This window comes from Bufo bufo, chromosome 2, assembly GCF_905171765.1.
Source record: "Bufo bufo chromosome 2, aBufBuf1.1, whole genome shotgun sequence".
Classification (NCBI taxonomy): domain Eukaryota; kingdom Metazoa; phylum Chordata; class Amphibia; order Anura; family Bufonidae; genus Bufo; species Bufo bufo.
The window spans coordinates 551,354,879-551,360,997 of NC_053390.1; positions in this window are offsets into that span (position 1 = coordinate 551,354,879).

The window sequence follows — 6,119 nt, forward strand, 5'->3', positions numbered from 1 at the left end:
TTGTCTTAAATAGGGTATCATGTTTTGCGGGATGAGGTGACGGTTTAATTGGTACTATTTTGGGGGTCATAAGCCTTTTTTATCGCTTGCTGTTGCACTATTTGTGATGTAAGGTGACAAAAATAGCTTTTTTTGGCACAGTTTTTTTTTTTTTTTTTTTTTAATAGTGTTTATCGGACTGGGTCTATCATGTGATATATTTATAGAGACGGTCGTTACGGACGCGGTGACACCTAATATGTGTATTTTATTTTTTTATTTTTTTTATAGGAAAAGGCAATTTCTTTTTTTATCTTACATTTTTATTTATTTATTTTTCATTTTTATTATTTTCACTTTCCTTTTTTATCAAGTCCCTCCTGGATCATGAAGATCCAATGGGGCTGATGGCTGTACTATACTTTGCAATGCTCTTGCATTGCAAAGTATAATACTATTAGATGCCCTGTAGGTGGCAGCACCGGATGCCTTTGCCATGGCAACCGGACGCCTTTGCAAAGCGTCCGGTTGCCATGGCAACCATCGGGCGCTGCTATCAGCGCTGCAGCCCCGATGGTTCAGAGAGGGAGCTCCCTCCCTCTATTAACCCCATGGATGCTGCAACCGCAGCATCTATGGGGTTACAGCAGAGTGTCAGCATAGAGCTGACACTCGCTGCTGATGGCGGCGGCTCAGGAATGGAGCCGCCGCCATCACACACAGCGGGGGCACAGGATCGGGGGCAGCGCTGGAATGGGGGGGTTGTATTGGGGTACGGCGGCTAACCTTGAGGGTGAGGGAGGCTAGGGCAGGAGGGGCGGGGAGACAGCATGGGGTGGACCGCATCAGGGAGGGACTACATAAATATGGATCGGGCGGGGAAACTACTTCATCAGGGGCAGGCGCGCACAGGGGGGTGTTGGAGGAGCACAGATCGGGGGGCACAGGAAGGGGGCACAGATTGGGGGCCACAGAGACACTACCTGATTTCAGGCTGTGATCTGCAGAGCGCAGATCAGAGCCTGAAACCGGCATTTTTTCCACTGCCGCGATCCGATTGGTTAGTCTGCACAGACTAACCAATCGGATCGATTGTCGGCAAGGGGCCACTCTGATTGGTCCCTTGCCGGCATTACTGAACTGTATGCTGTCCGTGACAGCAGCAGTGCGGGGGCAGAAGCTTTAATCCAAGCGGTTTGGAGCGCTTGGATTAAAGAACTGTCTTGACGTTTATAGACGTGATAGCTGCACGGGGCATGTGCAGCTATCACGTATATATACAGATTGCAGTCGGGAAAGGGTTAAACATAGAACACTGGATAGACTGCACATTCTCCACTCACTGAGTTGGAGATGTGCTTCGCTCCACACTACTTATATGCAATTCTTCAAATCTCTTGATCAAGTCATATAGTTCTTCATGAAAAATAGCAGATGATAAAGCTTCATCATGATTTACATTTTTACCACCAGGGGGCGCTTCTCCCCTGACCACAACCTGCAATGGTAAAGGCATGGGATCAACATCACATATTTCACATGAGATCCCGTTTTCATTATGCATTTCCGCCAACTTGGCACAATCACTTTACACCTTATCCGCACCATTGTTTCTAATGGTCACTTCACTTAAAGGGTTAGGTACCAGTTCTGCAGGAGTTTCTTGCATGGCCTTCTGAATTTTTAACTTAATTGTTACGTTCAGTCGCTCGACACGGCCGCTGCTTTGGGGATGGTAAGCTGTATGAAAGACTTGGGTCAGACCTAAGGCTTGCATAACCTCTCTCATCACTTCACCTGTAAAGTGGGAACCTCTATCTGACTCAATAACTGCAGGAACACCATACCTGCATATGAGTTCACTGACCAGTTTCTTTGCGGTGTTCTTTGCATTTGCCTTAGACACGGGATAAGCTTCCGGCCACCCTGAAAACAGATCAACACACACGAGAACAAACTCATATACTCGTACCTTAGGCAGTTGTATATAGTCTATCTGCAGTCTCTGGAATGGGTAAAATGGCCTCGGAGTGTGCTTGCTTGGAGTCTTTACCACTTGACCAGGATTATTCAAAGCACAAATCATGCAACTTTGTACAAACCTGCTCAGAGAGCGCCTTCAGCTCTTCCTCCTGTGCTGACATGTGAGGAGGGAGTGGTTCAGCCAACACTACCTCATGCTGTGTGACCACCGGATATCCAGTGTGGAACTGGTCATCTTCTCCCATGAACCTACTTCCATCTACAAAATACTCAAAATAAGGGTTATCAAGGGGTTGATCATGAACATTTGAAAATCCAGAGGTCTCTTGTTGCATGAAATGCTCACAATCATGATCTTCTGTTTCCATTAACTCTGCAAGTAATGGACCTGTACCTCCCTCCCCATTTCTGAATCTGTGGTTGGTAACAATGTAGCAGGATTCAGAGTTGTGCATCTCTTAAAGGTAATGCTATCTGGCATGAGGAGGGAACATTGTAACCTCAGTTGTCTGGCCATTGTAACTTCAGTTGTCCTTGCCCATCTCTCAAAAATTCTGCAGTATTCTGTCGCTGAGACCTCAGCTTTCTCCCAGTCGCCTCATGCTAAATTTTGCTCATTCTTCATCCTCTCATTAAGCAACTGCTCCTTAAGGGGGCTGTAAGAAGACTCTCCCATTTTTAAAGCCATTAAATCATTTAAGTCAGCCCATGTCGCTCTGTAAGTGACTTGTATCTGCTGTAACATACGGTGGGCGGGCATTGGTCTTGTCAGTGAGTCAGGGATCCTATCCAGAAGCCCTATTTGGTCCTTAGGACTCCATGGTGCGTATGTTACTGTATGTTGCTGGGTGTACTGGGGTTGGGCAGGTGGTCCCTGAGGAGCCTTATTGTCCCCATCCCCACCACCATCGGCCAGAGGTGGAGGCTGTGGGACAAAACCTGTTCCCACGGTCACTGGAAACAGTCCTACATGATGTTGTCTATGTCTTGGTGCTCCACAAACCTTACACATTTCAGTTCAGTCAGGGTTTTGAGTGTCACATGCTTGGCATGTCCAACCGGCTGGTCCCTCGACCATCATCGGATAAGGCAGTGGTGGAGCAGGAGGGGCAGAGGGAAAACCATGCTCCCCCTTCTTTTTCCCTTGAGGATCGGACTTGGTATCGTAATACAGATTACCTCTCATATGTCTGCACACCCAGTGCTGATTTTCCACATGAATTGCAACTTTACACCAAGCATTCTCCTCACATTCATGATCCTTTATCAACCCTCCATTTAACTCCTTAAACTTCTGCCACGTTCTAGGGTTTAAGTTTCCATACTTCATCCCAGTCTTTTCTAACACTTTCTCTGTCTTTTTCTTATCCTGTTTACCTTCCATAACCTCTACCACTTCCTGCATGGGAGTTTCCCATTTTACATTCCAATCCCTTAAGGCCTCTTTCACATGGTCGTTGCGGGAAAAGGTGCGGGTGCGTTGCGGGAACATGCGCGACAGAAGAGAAGCCGGGCTGCGCGATCAAGTGGATTAAGGTGAGTTTAATTTTTTTTATTTTTTTTTTAACCCCTCCAGCTCTATTGTACTATGCATTCTGTATTCAGAATGCTATTATTTTCCCTTATAACCATGTTATAAGGGAAAATAATAATGATCGAGTCTCCATCCCGATCGTCTCCTAGCAACCGTGCGTGAAAATCGCACCGCATCCGCACTTGCTTGCGGATGCTTGCGATTTTCACACAGCCCTATTCACTTCTATGGGGCCTGCGTTGCGTGGAAAACGCACAATATAGAGCATGCTGCGATTTTCACGCAACGCACAAGTGATGCGTGAAAATCACAGCTCGTGTGCACAGCCCCATAGAAGTGAATGGGTCAGGATTCAGTGAGGGTGCAATGCGTTCACATCACGCATTGCACCCGCGCGGAATACTTGCCCGTGTGAAAGGGGCCTAACTGAATGCATTAATTATCTCCAGACGTCTGTATTTTTTATTTTCTGCTTGTCCCTTTCTCGTGGTGCTTCCCCACTAGACTTCCTCTAGTGTACACTACGTAAAATTCATAAACCTACAAAACCTCTCTGTCTACCACTGACAGCACAACACTCCACCTGGGGCAACACACAATGTCATAACAAAAAATCCAGTGGAACTAATTATCAAAAATAATATCGAATTTATTATAGTAATGTATATAAAATATGGAAGGGAAAAAAAAGCAAGCTGGAAAAGGATATACAGAGAAGCAAAGGGAAACACCTCACTGGACAGCCATGTACCTCCGCAAAGCTATAATAGCACTTTCCGGATGCCAGGCTATAGCTCGTAGTAAATCTCTTAATTAGAAGAGCATATGCACAACACCTATGGTAATAGTGCATATCACACACCCCTATAGGGGAATATGTTTTATGACTCTATTTACTAACCCAATAATAATCACCATGCAATATGAGATCCACAGCATAAGCCCCCAGTAACCATGAAAGACAGTGTATACCAATAAAATAAGAGTTGATTAACTCACAGCCTCAGTATATATCATAGGCCTAATATGAACACTGTGACATAGCAGTATCTTAATAGACACATCTAACAAGGGACATACCTGAAGACATTATCTGACCAATAGAGGTCAAGGAGCCCCAAGCGCAAGACCTCGACGCGCGTTTCACCTCAACGGCTTTGTCAGGAGTATAGACATATAGAGATACAGGGTATATATTGGGATCATTAAGTGGGTAAATTACCTGGGTTGCGGACACATGCGCTCCCACCAATCGGGCGCGATACCACCATGATGCGCAGCTTCATCCCTCAGAGCGCACGCGCAGAACGTGATGACGAAAGTGGAGCACGTCAGGATGGAGCCGGGCAGCGCATGCGCGGGACCGCGACCCGGTGGAACGCACGTGACCCGCAAATGTAGATGCCCATAGGCGGAAGAACCTGGACTAGCGGGGCGACTGGGACTATATATCGGGGAAGATTACAGTATGCTACAATAATTACCAAATCAATATATTACCATAATCCATATTAGACCAATGATCAATAAGATTGGAAAATAATAAATTAAACCTAATACATATCCAAAACAGTGCTCAAATCATGAAATAACATCCATGACAGTACATAGAAAATCAACAGTGATTCATATTAATATATATAATCCCACAAATATTATATAATGCATGTGTCACAAATCTTAGGATATAAAGATATCTATTAGTGCCAATCACATGCTCTATATACCTTTATATCTTAAAGTGCCAGTGCAATCATAAATGCACATTACATATCAAATCAATTAAAATAGTGACAAACTAAATCCCTATAATAAATATATAAAAAAACGAAATAATTCATAATTCACCGAGTCCACATAAGGACCCGAAAAAGTGATAAAAGGTGAATAATAAATAAAGTGCATCAAGTGTCAGTCTCTAATCATAGAGCATTAGTGCCAGTAATAATGCAAGTCTTAAACTTAGATCATATAAGGTCCATCCCCACTATACAGTCGAGGAGGGAAGGTGGAAAATCCACCTTAAAGACCACAATAGAGTGACCGCTGGGCAGAAATCTACCCATATAGCCACCTATACCACTAATGGACTATTACCCAATGGGGTCAGTTGGTGGCCAATAGGTCATCATCCACCCCACCTTCACAGTGGTGACCTACTAATGAGCATAAATAAGTCCTCCCCTCTCACACTATTCCAAAAAAGAGGGGCTATAACCCCCCAAAAACCCCATCCCATATATAACAACTAATTATGAGACAAGTCCACATATGTTCATATACTTGTTGGCTCCATTTCTTCATTTTCGTATCCGAAGATCACCTTCTCATGGCCGCTTCATAAAACCACTCCCACCTTGTCCCGAACAAAGAGTCAGGATATAATAACCTCGATAGAAAGAAAAATTATATGACAGAATAATAAAAACAGTTCCTAAAAATAAAATAGAGTAATATACCCTGCTTTAAAATTCAAGCCATATTACAGAAATGAGTTAAAACTATTGGACTCATTCAAGCCACAAGGGACCATGGTGTCCAGAATTACTATCCACCTGGTTTCTCTACGAGGTAGGGCTTGTTTTATATTACCGCCCCTAGACCCCAATCTAACTCTATCTAT